Below are 14,918 nucleotides of genomic sequence, written 5' to 3' on the forward strand. Positions count from 1 at the left end.
TGTCAAACATAGAAAAATAACTCCATGATGGCTGCAAGCCAATGGGGAAGTGGAAAGATGTATGTTAACCGTATCCAAAGTAATCTGAATCACCCAGGCAGATGACTAAAGCGTGGATTCGGCACGTGTTTATCAAGAATATCAGCAGACACCCATGTGACCAAGGTCCAGGCTTTTAGCTAACTATGCAGGGGCTGAATAGTGGCTGAAGCTATTCCACATCTGAGCTGAGCTCCAGCCCTTATAAGAGAGTAGACTGTGCTGCATAAATGTAAGAAACAAAATGTTGCAGCCAGTTAGTGTTGCCTATCTAAAGTGGGGACCTGGTGTTGATCAAGGATCAACACCCCAGCAGTAAGTTTTGACTCCCCTTCGTACTCTCAATGTGGCAAATTGTTTGGAACCAGGACACCATGGTGACTGCCTATGTTCCTTGTAGGTTGCGCGCACAGTCTAGCTTCCACCGGTTCCCAGTATTTCTGCCCAATCACCATAGATGATGTCTGGTAACAGCATGGGAGATTTGGGGCTGAAAATTTACTTTTCATTTGCAATTCTCATCAGTGAAATGCAACCTGTTAAATGTGCAGAGTTCGACCTGACAAAAATCTGTAATTGTCAATGAGCATGAGTCTAGAAATGGACACTTCATGAGCAACACTTCTTGCTTAGCTGCACTTTGCTTTCTGGGACTTGTAGTTTGGCCATGCCATTATAAGTGGGATTAAAATTCCCAGGATGCATCCATTATTACAATATTTTATAGAATTACCAGTAGAACACACAACTTCAGAATGCTTTTTCAGCTTTGTATTTTGGCTTTGTTTATATTTTCTGTAAGAGGCCAAATCAGGCTCCCTATTCACATTGAGCATTTCTTCCTATCACAGTCTGCATCAACAGAGCAGTAATATGCAGTTAAAGAAATTCATGAATACTTTTATTTAGGCTATGACTTTTTGAGGGCTCAGCTCGTGCTTTAGCTCTTAGAACCAAGCAGGAACCTTGGCTCGGGTCTGGCTCAGCTCACCTCGTAATTTCTCTTCTTTGTCCACCTCTACCTAAAACAGAAACTTTAACCAAATGTGGGTTTTCGAGAAGCTTCATGGGTCTCTTAACTAACGTTTTATGTTTCAGTCCCTGCATGTTTACATTTCGCGTTTTACTTAATAATTTATTCCCTAAAAGCGACACCCCCCCCCCCCCGATGTGGCGTTTCTGTATTTTTCATGCAACTGTTGCATGCATGCAGCGGCCACCATAAACAAAGGGAGGTGTTGTGCGGGTGTCTCTTTGCGCCGCCTCTCCTTGTCTTCCTGGGTCCCAGCAGCCCCTGGGACAGACTCCCTTTGCTGCAGAGGACTGCAGGGATTGGTCTGACCAGGCAGGAATGACGCCCTGCTCAGCCCAGGAATTCTGAGGTTTCTGCAGCCTGGCTGCTCAATGCAGCTGGCTGGAGAAAAAATAAATGCACATGTGTGTGTTGGTCAGCGTGAGACAGCCGGCCAAACGCACATGTGCAGTTGGGGAGTGGAGTGCACTTGCACTCCTCCTCCACCCCTTCCCATGCCTTGGCCCGCCCATCCCAACACAGCTGGCTAAGAGCCAGAAAACGTAAAATAAAACTATCCAAGAACATAGTTTTTTATTTTTTATTTTTCTGGCTCCGAGCCAGGCAGTGGGTTGGTGGCTCCTCCACCATTGCGCAGGAGCCGCCACTGGTTGCATGGTGCATTTTTGTGAACTGAGTTTCCTTCAGGTGTCTGGGTAAGTTTGGGTTGTTTAATGGTGATCATTACAGGGCAAGAGTGAGAGCGGTGGCGCAAAGCCTGAATGCAGAGCAAATTTAGCACAGTATCTATCATTTAGGTGACTGATTCTTATGAACTAGTTTGAATTAACTAAATCTAAATAAGTTTTTAAATGGACCTGTGGTTTTTAAAAATGTAATTAACTGTTTGATATGAATTTAATATCTGAAACTTTTATTGTGATTCACTGTCTTATAATTTAATTTCATGTAGTGTATAGTATGCTTTTATGGTTTTTAAATTAACCGAATAAAGTACTTTCTGACTATCAGTCATAAATGTGGTTACATTTCATGCACATCCAGCCCTTGGCCTCTCTGCGGAGCACACAAGGCAATGATCTCACATGTGCTATTTCTAACTGATTGAATGTGAAAGTATAAGAAGAAGTGTGGCTCCGGGGTTAGAGGCAGCAGACCCGGAAGCTGAGATCGGTCCTGGACCAGGGTTCAATTCCCCGCCTCGGCGGGTCTTGGGCTAAAAATTCCACGGACTCGATAATTCTCGCCCCGGTGCCTCCTCGACTCACGGGTTCACACTCGGCGACTCTGGGCAATAGCTTGCTTAATCTCCACAACGGCCCCTCGCGGCGGGATGCCTGACTTTCACCTTGTGGATACCCTGCTATCTCACAGGGGAATACCAGGAAGGGTTCCCTAAGCAAGCGCCGGGAAACCCACTGCGGGTAGCTGTGCGCTATATAAACTCAACTACATTTACATTTACACAGCTGTAAAGAAAAACTGAGTGTCAAAGGAAAATATAATGCAGAGCTTAACGCGGACTGTGTAGGTTCTGTGTTTAGGGGAGGATGAAATAGACTAGACAAATGAAGTATGGGCAAAGGGAGAAAGAAGGTAGTTGAGGGGAAAGATACGAGGTGTGAAATATGCAGACTGAGCATTTTTATAAAGATATGGGGAAAAATGGGAATAAATATCTAAGAATGAGAGCTGGCAGATTAAAGTGGTGTGAAGACGGCAGTTTGAGGCACTCTACCCCTTCCACGGACCTGAGTTATGTTTTGAATCCGTCTCAAATGCTCATAATTAAAACATTTTCACTTCTGTGTACAACAAAATCATAGTTAATCATTTACTTGATTCTGCTAGAGACCTTTTTAATTTCACATAAAGCACTGGTCATGGGGGTGGCTCACGCAGCTGGAGTTGGACCCTACGTCAATGGAGGAATTTTCTGCATACCCAAGAGTTTACTTTATGTATTATGTTATCACAAACATTTAATGGGAAAAAAGGGTCACAAGAATCAGTTGTACGTAGAAAGTAGTTCACTTCAAAATGGTGCTCACTTGTTAACGTCAAAACATGTGAAGCTACCGTAGCGCTCATGAAAGTCGTCTGAACAAATGAAAGTCCACAAAGCATGAAAGTCCACAAAGTAGGGTATGTAGAAAGTAAAGTTCAGGGATTTATTAATGCGTAGTGAACTCAGTGATCCATATGATTGGGTTATCAAAGCAACAGCCGACATGTGTTTCATCATGAGCGGGGACTTTTTCAAGACTTAGATATTGGTTGGACAAGTAGCAACAGATGATAGTGTGTACAAATCATTTGGAGATCATCAAATCTTTGCGTCTTCCAGTATGTAACCAAATTAGACTTAACGGTAGTTGCCGAAGTGGAAGAGTAAAATGCTTGATGTGAAGTGAGTGATGAATCTTATGCAATAGATCCTCTGGTCATCAGTTAATCCAAAAGCACAACCGAGTATTATAAGGCTGAGTGTGAGTATATTAAATATACGAGTATCAAGCTTTTCAGTGTCAAAAACGTTAGCTCCCTTTATTGTAAGGGGAGTCAATTTGCTCAATAATAATATTGTGGTGAAGTCTGTTAGGAAAGAGCAAGCAGTCTCGTACCGAGGTACGGCACCAGATATGCAGAGAATCTTTGCTACACCCAGGAGCATATCATGGACTCCGCCATCTTCCACCATCAAAGTATTGGGTGCCCACAATACTTATTTGAGATATACGGGTGGGAGCTGCTTACGGACTCCTCACCGCAATATTACTTACTGGGCAAATTGTCTTCCATTACACTAAAGGAAGATAACTTTGACACTGCGAACCAAGATACTCCTATTTGATATACTCGCACTAATCCTAATAATCTGTCACGCTTTTGGATTAGCGCACACAACCTTGGCTGTGGTGCACAGAGGCCCTTTATTGCTGCACACAGAGTAACACAATTAGAGGGAACTTTGGTGACTGTCAAGCGAGGTGAAGCAAACAGCAGTAGAATGAGTCATTCTTCAAATGTTTTAAGGTTCCTGAGGGATGGTGATCCGGTCCGGCAAGATGCTAGGCATCACTTCGCAAAGGTTGGTTCCCATTTTGATACTAGTAAAGATGCTACCTCCAGGATGCCCCCTAAAGGTTTTATGTTATGGGGTTTTATTAAGTCCTCGTTTGCGCAAAGGGTGCCATTGCGCTGGCTGAAAGGACCACAATGCGCGTTGACCCTTAAGACAAAATTAGCAGGACCTGAAAAGCCAGATTTTTTTTTATGCTTTACTGAAAGCCAGCAGATTTTGCATTGATTTAATAGGAAAAAGGGCGTTTATTCAATGCTTTTGAGGCACTCATAAAAGCCTCGTCTGTCCCAGTGGGCATGCATGTATCTGGGAACGGAAACCAGCTTTGCCGAGGCAGATCTTAAAGTTCTGGAAGTTAAGTTCCATCTGAAGCTTTTTTGAAGAATTCGGGACCTTCATTGTGCAAGGCCTTGTAAACAATGCAGAGAGCCTTAAAAAGCACACTCTGCCTCACTGGAAGCCAGTGTAGCTTCTTGATGGAAACTGCTACAGAATCTGCAATTTATTGAACACCTGCTGGTGGGCGTTTAGGTACAAACTATTCACATAGTCAATTCTAGACATAACGAAAGAAGTGACTACTGTTTTCTGTAGATGAATGAGTATAAAAGGAAGGATATTTTTAATTAATCTCAAAGTATGAAAAGCAGCTGAAGTTACTGATTTGGCCTGATCTAAAAAGGAAAGCGAATCGTTAATGATTACTCCCAATTTTTTGGTTTTCTTTACTGGGAGAGGGCCTAACTCTGCTGGCCACCATTCCAGAGACCAGAAGGATGGCGAAGGACCGAAGATGAGCACCTCTGTCTTACCTGATTTTAGTTTCAGACAGTTACTGATCATCCACAAACTCACTACTTGCATACATTTGCGAAAACTTGAGCCGTCTACTACATCCCCACTATCTACAATCCAAGTGTCATCTGCATATGCGGTAAGGGTGAAACCGAAAGATCTAATGGGGTGACCTAGATGTTAAAAAGTGTGGGGCTGATTGCCAATCCCTGGTGTACACCACTGGGCACTGAGCATTCCTTAGATGAAAAGTCACCCAGACAAACTGACTGGACGTGTTCAATAAGGAACAAACCAGTCCAGCAGCTTGGTCACCCCTATCCTGCTCAACCTCTCCAACAGCATCCCATGATTTATAGTATCAAAGGCCACTTATGGCAGGATCAGAGCTGCTCTGCCCCAGTTGTCAAGCAAGCTCCTGATTTCCTCCGTAGATTTTAAGAGGTCAGATTCAGTGTTGTGCCCAGCCCTGAAACCGAATTCGGTAGCATCCAGTTAGTTGTTATCCTGGATATAGCTAACCAATTGCTCATTCATTATCTTTTCGATCAGCATGGCGGGAAGTGGTAGGAAGGAAATCGGGCGATAGTTGTTCAGATCTGAAGGATCTAGAGAGGGCTTTTTGATAAGCGGCAAAACCAGTGCCTTTTTTCTTTCTGATGGAAACTGGCCCGAGCAACGCATGCGATGGAAAATCGCAGTGAGCTTTGGTGCAATGGTATCCGCCACTAAGGCTGTTATTTTAGGTGGACAGTGATCACAGGGAGACCCAGATTTAGCTATCCTGAGGGTATTAAAGTAGGATCTGCTTTTTATGGTTACCCCCACTTTTTGCTGGATGTTGCATTGTTTTTTGACTAGTCTGACTGGGATCCTGCTAATCAGGACCCCAGTCTATCTGCTTTCTTTTTTTTAATTTCTTTTTAATTTTGAACTTTTTTATAATTTTTTCTGAAAAAAGAAGTCATACATGTACGTCATTTCCATTTACATTGCTATACACGGTATATGTACAGTACTCTTGCATGCTTCATCATAGTATTTGAGAGCACTTCAGTCATTAGTACGATACAGCAGAACATACAACTATATATAAAACATTGGCACCCAAATGGACACGATACTTTGCGCATCATAAGCATGTAAGTATTAACCAATTATTTTCAACATGTCACGTCTATAATAGGATAGAGTGCTGACGAACCCCTCTACAGTCTATCTGCTTTCTCCTTTAAATTGTTATGCATATATTTTGGTACACTCCATATTGGATACTGGGGTACCATTATAAGTCCCTAGTATATGGTACCCATGGCACCAGGGCATATGTACCCCAGAGGCCTCCGATGGGCTGTAGCATGTATTATGCCACCTATGAGAGGCCTTACAAAATGGAACTACAGGTCTGCTTCTGCAACCTATGCAAGCTGGTGCTTGCACCACTTACTTTAGATGTAGGTTACCTATATCTATAGGTTGCTACACTTAAAACTTATAAGTCACCCCTATAGCAGGCCTTATCAATCCTGAAGGCAGGGTGCTGGGTTTTACGTGAGATGGTGCCCCTATATGAGCAGAGCCTCTCTGCAGCCATCGGAAACCATTCTCCCGGGTTGACTGTGACTCAGCGGATCTATAGGTAGAGATGCATTCTAATCTCGCGGTAGATGCTATCTCAAACGGCTGCATAGAAACACATTTTGTTTGGTATCAAACACCTTGGAATCATACCTCCACACCGGTAACTGGTGTGGGAGGTAAGATTCCACCCTGCTGAAGCGAGCTTCGTGGGTCACTAGTCTATCCGGTGCCAGCCTTCTCGACCCGGTCTGCACAAAATGAATGCTACTCAATCAATCAATCATAGCATTTATAGAGTGCGCTACTCACCTGTGAGGGTCTCAAGGCGCTGAAGGGGGGGGGGGGGAAGCTGCTACTGTACGAGAGCCAGGATTGCTGCTGCTACTGCTCGAAGAGCCAGGTCTTGAGGTGTTTCCTGAAGGTGAGATGATCTTTGGTCGTTCGTAGGTGTGTGGGGAGGGAGTTCCATGTTTTGGCTGCCAGGTAGGAGAATGATCTTCCTCTGGTGGTGGTTCTGCGAATCCGTGGGATGGTGGCGAGGGCGAGGCTGGAGGAGCAGAGTTGGTGTGCGGGAGTGTAGATCGAGAGGCGGTTGTTGAGGTATTCGTGGCCTATGTCGTGGAGTGCTTTGTGTGCGTTGGTGAGGAGCCTGAACGTGATCCTCTTGTTGACTGGGAGCCAGTGCAGGTTTCTCAGGTGGGCGGATATGTGGCTGTGGCGAGGGATGTCGAGGATGAGTCGTGCGGAGGCGTTTTATAGGCGTTTTAGTCGATTCTGAAGTTTGGCGGTGGTTCCTGCGTATAGGGCGTTTCCGTAGTCCAGTCGACTGGTGACGAGGGCCTGGGTGGCTGTCTTTCTGGTTTCGGTGGGGATCCACCGGAAGATCTTTCGGAGCATGCGCAGGGTGTTGAAGCAGGAGGACGAGACGGCGTTGACTTGCTTGGTCAATGTGAGGGATGTGTCCAGGATGAATCCCAGGTTGCGTGCTTGGTCCGCGGGTGTTGGGGCGGAGCCCAGTGCTGTGGGCCACCAGGAGTAGTCCCAGGCGGAGGGGGGATTGTCAGAGGATGAGGACCTCCGTTTTGTCTGAGTTCAACTTCAGGTGACCGAGTTTCTTCCATTCTGCGACGTCTTTCATACCTTCCTGGAGGTTGGGTATGGCCGTTGTTGGGTCTTTGGTGAGGGAGAGTATCAGCTGGGTGTCGTCCGTGTAGGAGATGTTGATGTGTTTGCGTGCGATGGCGGCGAGGGGGCTCATGTAGATGTTGAAGAGGGTTGGGCTGAGCGAGGAACCATGGGAACGCCGCAGATGATATCGGTGGCCTCTGAACGGAAGGGAGGGAGGCGGACTCTCTGGGTTCTGTCGGAGAGGAACAAGGTGATCCAGTCCAGGGCCTTTCCTTGGAGAGGCGGGTTATTAGGGTGCGGTGGCAAACGGTATCGAAGGCTGCTGAGAGGTCCAGGAGGATGAGGGCGGTAGTTTCTCCGTTGTCCATCATGGTCCTTATGTCGTCAGTGGCTGGGATGAGGGCAGTCTCAGTGCTGTGGTTGGCTCAAAATCCGGACTGGGACGGGTCGAGCAAGTTGTTTACCTCGAGGAAAGCAGTCAGCTGTTTGTTTACGGCTTTCTCTATGACTTTGGCCGGGAAGGGAAGAAGAGAGATGGGGCGAAAGTTCTTGAGGTCTTTGGGGTCCGCCGTGGGTTTCTTCAGAAGGGTGTTGATTTCTGCGTGTTTCAGCTCTCGGGGGAAGGTAGCTGACGTGAACCAGCTGTTTATGACGTTCCGGAGGTGAGGTGCGATGATGGTGTCGGCTTTGTTGAAGATATGATGGGGGCACGGGTCCGAGGGGGAGCCGGAATGGATAGAGTTCATGACGTTGGTGGTGTCTTCGGTGTTGATAGGGGTCCAGGCGCTGATGGTGGAGGTGGGGGTCGCTAGTTTGGTGGCTGCAGGCGGAGTCTGGGGTCTAAAGCTGTGGTGTATATCTGCGATCTTGCGGTGGAAGAATGTGGCGAGGGAGTTGCAGAGTTCTTGTGATGGTGTGACGTCGTTGTTGCTGGCGCTGGGGTTGGAGAGCTCTTTGACGATGTTGAAGAGTTCCTTGCTGTTGCAGGTGTTGTCTAGTCGCTCTTTGACTGATGTCCTTTTGGTGGTTCGGATAAGCTGGTGGTGCTCGCGGGTGGCGTTCTTGAGGGCTGTCATGTTCTCTGTAGTTCGTTCGTGGCGCCAGGTTTTTTCAAGTGTTCGATAGGATTTCTTGGATTCTTTGAGTGCGTCTGTGAACCATGGGGTTTTCCTGTTGCGGGTCAGGCCTGGGGGGGTTCTTCAGTGGTGCGAGGTCGTCGGCGCATTTGGTGATCCACTGTGCGAGGTTGCGGCCTGCGTCGTTGGTGTCAGTGGTGTTGGCTGGCGGGTTCTGGCTTAGTGATGAGCAGTTGGTCTGTGGTGAATTTGTTCCAGCATCTGCGGGGGATCTGTTGTGTGCGGTGGTGGGATGTGTTCTTTTTGAAGGTGAAGTGGATACATCTGTGGTCGGTCCAGTGTAGTCCGGTGGAGTGGCTGAAGGAGACGTGGTTGCTGGCGGAGAAGATGGGGTCGAGCGTGTGGCCGGCGAGGTGGGTGGGGGTGTTCACTAGTTGCTTGAGTCCGAGGTTGTCGAGCAGGGAGGGGGTGGTGTTGTCGCTGTTTTTCTCCAGGTGGAAGTTCAGGTCCCCTAGGAGAATGTATTCTGGTGAGGCTAGGGCGTGCGGGCTGATGAAGTCAGCGATGGTTTCACTGAATTGTGTGCGTGGTCCCGGGGGTCTGTAGATGAGCGTTCCTCTGAGGGTGGTCTTGGGGTTGGTGTGAATCTGGAAGAGTAGGTGTTCGGCGGCGGGGAGCCTGTCTTCGGTGGGGAATGTGATGTCGATAGTGTTCCTGTGGACAATGGCGATTCCTCCTCTGGTTTGGTTGACGCGGTCCTTCCGGGTGATCTTGTAGCCTTCCGGGATGGCTATGGCGATGTCGGGGGCCGAGGAGGCGTTCATCCAGGTTTCCGTGAGGAAGGCTACGTCTGGCGCTGTTGTGTCGAGGAGGTCCCATAGTTCGTTGGCGTGCTTGTGGACGGAGCGGGTGTTGAGGAGGATGCACTTGAGGTGGTTGTTGTTGTGGGGTTTGGAGGGTGTGGGGCGGGTTCGGAGGCAGGTGAATTTGCAGGTTTGACAGGTGAAGGGTCCGTGGGTGCGCTTCGGGGTGGCTAGTTAGCAGGCAGATGGTCGTTCGGTGTTGAGTGCGTGGAGGGCCGCGGAGTCTTATCTCAATCGAGTCCTCTGGGTCTGGTGGGAGCCAGGGTTTCTGGCGCTGGGCGCGGTCCAGGCGCGGACGGGTGCAGACGGGCGCAGACGGGCTTGCCCGGAGACACATTTCTGCCCTCCTGCTGCTGAGCTAAGCTTGAGCAGAGGAAGGCAGCACAATAGGCATCCTGTCTCAGGGAGGTGTGACCACCTCCCAGACAGGATTTAGTGTATTGGGGCTGGGTGGGTGCACACAGAGTGCCTGAAAGTTTGCACCTGGGGCACATTTGGTGTCCCTGTGCATAGTCCAGCTCAAACCAGTTCTGGGAGCCATTGGCTCCTACTCTAGAGCGAAACTGGACAAAGGACATGGGAGTAACCTCCCCTCTGTCCTGCCCCTCCCCTAGGAGGGTCCCCTGAATCTGTTCAACCCTCTCCTGTGAGTACTAAAGGGCTTACCTGACTGTAGCTCTTTAGATTTTACGTGGACAAGATTCTACAAGAAGAAAAAACTGACCTTTGACCGTGTGGACACTCTGGACTTTGACTGGGCCCGACTTTGTCCCCCTCTCCATCCAAAGCTTTCTGTGCCCTTGCTCCGTACAGGCTCCGTGCAGGACCTGTGGTGCATAAGGACAACTGAAGAATCTCCCTTGGGGTGAAGGATTCACTCCCCTACATTCGCAGGCACCTCAACACAACTAACGGGTCTGCTGCTCTTGAGCTCTCGCAGACTCCAGCAACACAGGAGGTGGGTTACGAAGGTCCCTGAGGTCGATCTGCCCTCAGCAAGTTTGAGGGCAGTATCGCTCGTGGGGACCGCATAACCCGAACCCCTGTGCACCGTGCATATGCAGTTGCATATGCTTCTTGGCGATTCTTGAGCTTGTGCATGGGACTCTGTGTAGTCCTAACCCTGAGCAGTATTTGCACCAAAGAACTCCGGTCTCCTCGCACAGAGTGCTCCGTAGGCTGGTACTTTGCAATCTTCCTTGAGGTCCCCTCACGACTCCTGGTCATTCGCCCTGTGGGTACTCTTGATTACTGTTGGGCTATTCTGGTTGCTCCTGACGTCCCCATCGCTTGGTGAGTCCCTTGGACCTTGCTGGTCCACATTGTAACCTGCTTGACCTTCCTGCATGCGTTGCTTTTACCAAGGCTTGTTGGTGCTCCACCCAGACACAGACCCCCTCAGCACTCGACATCCTTTGTGGGACAGCTCGCATCTGGCTCCTGGTCGTCGTTGACATCTCTAGGTCCTCGTGGCTGCAGAGTCCAGCATCTCTTCTTCGCACCTGAAGCACCTGACATTGGTGGACATTAGTCTAACGAGATGCTGGTCACTCTGAAGTGACCCTGACTCTGTCCCCTCTGATTTTAGGTTCCTTCCTTCCAGAATCCAGGCTTGGATTCCACCGGACCCTTTTCACCTTCACGGCAGCAGCACTTCTTTGAAGCCTTCTATAGAGAACAACTGTTTCCGACGCCACTACAGGCCTATGCACCCGGCTCCTTTTGGTTAGGTACCTCTGGTACTAGGTATCCACGGGTGGGGTGGCTCTCCAACCTCTTAAGATCTGAAGGGTTTCCTCAAAGTCCTCCTAGAAGGGTCCTTAAACTGTAAAACTGCAACTTCCCCACAGAATTGTATGGAGCCCGCGGTCGTGTTAGCACACTGCACTTGTCCAACGTGGGGTCCCTATCTACTTGCCTTGGGTGGCTCCTTGGGGTCCCAGCGATTCTACGTGCTCCAGACCTTGTCTTGACCAAAGTTGAGATTGGTATACCACTATTTTAGTATATGGTTTGGTCTCCCCTGGAGCCCACTGTGTATTGTGCTACTTACAACTGTTAAATTTGAGTTCGTATTGTGTGCTTTGTGTTAGCTCTTTGGGTAGAGGATAATATGGTGTTATGTTAATAAATACATATTTTTATATAACTACTGTGTGGTTCTCCTTTCATTCAATTAATTCAGGAGGTGATATTCTGGTAAAACAAGCTGCTTTACATTCCTTCAAGATTAAGCCTGAATGCGGCTCGCCACAGCTACCACTAGGATAGGTTTCTAAAGGTCATCTTAGATCTCATACATCCTAAGGGTCGTTTGGACTGGTTCACAGTGTCTACTTTAGTGGTCCACATATACAAGGCCAACTTCTCACACAGACTATATCAGCAACTCTCTTAGTAGAGGGCAAATGGAAGAGACTAAAGAATTATTTTTTGAGCTGAGAGCTAGGAGGAGCCTCTGTGTCAGATGTCGTAGACAGCAGAGAAATGGAAAAGTTATTCAAGACCCCTCAACTTTCTCCTTCACTGTAGTTGCCAGGGTCGCTCAGAAAGCTTGACTGTGTTCATTGCAGTTCTTAGCACTACCTAAGGAAAGTGTCTGGACTGTCGCAAATTGCTCTTTCGTTGAATTTGACGCTTCCACTTTGCCCAGGAAAATTCTATTTTCTATACCACCAATCAGTTTTTTTGTACTCAGCGATGCATTTATCGATATTTTCCTCTTCTTAGTACCCTACACCATTTTTTATCCTGCCTGAGACAGCCCTACTTAGCTAGTCTAAGTTTGTCAGAGAACCATGGTGCAGATAATTTTTGTCTTTTTATCAATTACTTTTTAACTGGCGCTAGGATAATAATAATAATAATCCACATTTGTAAAGCGCTCAATCACCCGTAAGGGTCTCTAGGCGCTGGGGGCCGTCGGGAAGATTAAGCAAGCTATTGCCCAGAGTCACATGGTGCTGGGCTAACCTGCCGCCGGGGATCGAACCCTGATCCCCAGATTCCAGCGTCAGTCGCCCTGGCCGCGGCGCCACACCTCTCCCTGAGATGAGATGAGATGCTGCGTCCAGCCAGTGAGTGTACTGTGCCACTTCAAGTTCTAACTCCTCTGATTCATTTGGAGTGGAGCTGTGTAACCGAGTGGTTAGTTAGCCTGCTTGAGTATAATGCCACTTTCAAGTAGAGATCCATCTGGGGTGGCCTGCTGATGACTGACTTGAAAAGAGGTAGCTATTCTCAAAGAAGATTTCTCCGTGATCCGACCGTAGAAGGGGTAGTGTAGTAATGTTACTAAACGTGAGACCGTTGGAAACTATTCCATCCAACATATGGCACGCAATGTGTGGGCCCAGCTATCCTCTGTGAAAGGCCCAATACCTCCATGTTTTGAAATAAAGTGGCTGTGTCAGCATGGGAGGGCATATCCAGATAAAAATTAAAGTCACCTAAAACGGTGAAATTACTAAGTAAGGTATCAGCTTCTAGCATACTGTTCAATTCAGCAATAAAGTTCATACGAGGACCTGGAGGACGGTATCTCAACATGCCAATAAAGGATACATTGTCTGTTAAATAGAGGTGCGAGAGAATGCTGTGCACTTTAATGTACGAATTGTAAACACGTGCCATAACCCCTACCCCCCCCCCCCCCCCTTCCCCTAGCATGTTTATAGAAGGCATAGCCTTCTGAAATGGCCGCAATCAAATCCGGCAAGTGAGTTTCAATTAGCAGATTAAAATCCACATGCTTAATCGACGAGCGCGACTGATTTGCATATAGCTGGGTCTGAACTGAGGTGGCCAAGTGAGCTAAAGAACCCAGATCTGTGACTGGGGGTGAGTGTCTGAAAAGTTTCAGCACTCCTTCCATCATCTCCTTGTGTTTGCTTTGTTCGCCCTAAGTTGGCAGGGTATGCCCAGACATGGGTCCTTTGCTCACTTTGCCGCTGGATTCAAGATAGCCTGGCCCAGGATGCTTGTTTCCGGTTCAGGGAAGACTTGGCAGTTTGGGCTGGACTGTTACTATGAGGCACAGGGTCAAGACTGATTTGCATATAGCTGGGTCTGAACTGAGGTGGCAAAGTGAGCTAACGAACGATGATGGATCCAACCCAGATCTGTGACTGGGATGAGTGTCTGAAAAGTTTCAGCTCTCGGGCCATGATCTCCTTTGGTATTTCAAAGGCTCAATGCCTCCATGTTTTGAAGTAAAGTGGCTGTATGAGCATGGGAGGACATATCCATATAAAAATTAAAGTCCCATAAAACGGTGAAATTAATAAGTAAGATATTAGCTTCTAGCATAATGTTCAATTCAGCAGTAAACTTCATACAAGGACCTGGAGGACGGTATATCAACATGCCATTAAAGGATACATTGTCCGTTAAATGAGCACAGAGTAAAGGCTTCGCAAGATGGAGGGGCAAAAGAATTGCAATGCACTTTAATGTACGAATTGTTAACAAGCGCGATACCCCCACCCCGCTTGTCTGTCCCATCAAGTTTATAGAAGGCATATCCTTCTGGAATGGCCGCATTAAAATCCGGATCGGATTGCAAATGAACCCAAGTCTTGGTAACGGAAATAAGGGCCTGCAAGTGAGTTTCAACTAGCAGCTTAAAATCAACATGATGCTTAATCAAAGAGCACACATTTAAAAGTATGCAAGGCAAATGAGGTTGGGTTGGAGTTAGGGTTGTGATATTGCCCTTAGGCCACTAGAGCCTGGTGTGACCTGAGCTATTGCCATAGATGAAAAGCCGGGCCAACCACATTGCTGGTGGACGGTCTTACCTTCGGTAAGGGTTCATGACCAGAGCTTGGAGAGGGATTGCCACCGGGGTTAAGCAGCAGCTTAGCATCACGAGAGTATGTCAGTCTCCGGAGTCCTTCAGCCCCGAATTGGATATAGTGGCCAGCGCTGGTCGCGTTCTCGGTGCAGGCAGGCTTGCCTCTAGCTCGCCAGCGGCACTGACACACTGTCTACTTGAATAGCCAGCCATGAATCTCGGGGCGTGGCAGAGGTCGTGGCTAGTTTGCGCTGGTCGTTCAGTGCGAGTTTGAAAACGAATGGAACAAATAGGTGTAATTAACTAGGTCCAGCAACCCCAGCTTATTGTCTCTGGCTCCCCTTGCGACCAGAAGCTACTGGTAAAGTAAAGGTAATTAAAGAGTGAGAAAAGTAAACCTATAAAATGATTAAAAAGTGAAATTAATCCGTACAAGAAGTCGCCCGCTCTAGTCCGGGAGCCAGGCGCCTCCCAAAAGATGGTGGCAAGCCACCTACAAGGAAATTAAGTCAGGAAAGCAATC

At 47.8% G+C, this 14,918-nt stretch overlaps 1 protein-coding gene across 1 annotated transcript in view; it reads left to right on the forward strand.

Moving 5' to 3' along the window:
• The window catches only part of LOC144790684 (uncharacterized), a 308,552-nt gene that overhangs the window by 91,667 nt on the left and 201,967 nt on the right, over positions 1–14,918 (forward strand). The window lies entirely within an intron of this gene.

Source organism: Lissotriton helveticus, chromosome 11 (genome assembly GCF_964261635.1).
Source record: "Lissotriton helveticus chromosome 11, aLisHel1.1, whole genome shotgun sequence".
Lineage (NCBI taxonomy): Eukaryota > Metazoa > Chordata > Amphibia > Caudata > Salamandridae > Lissotriton > Lissotriton helveticus.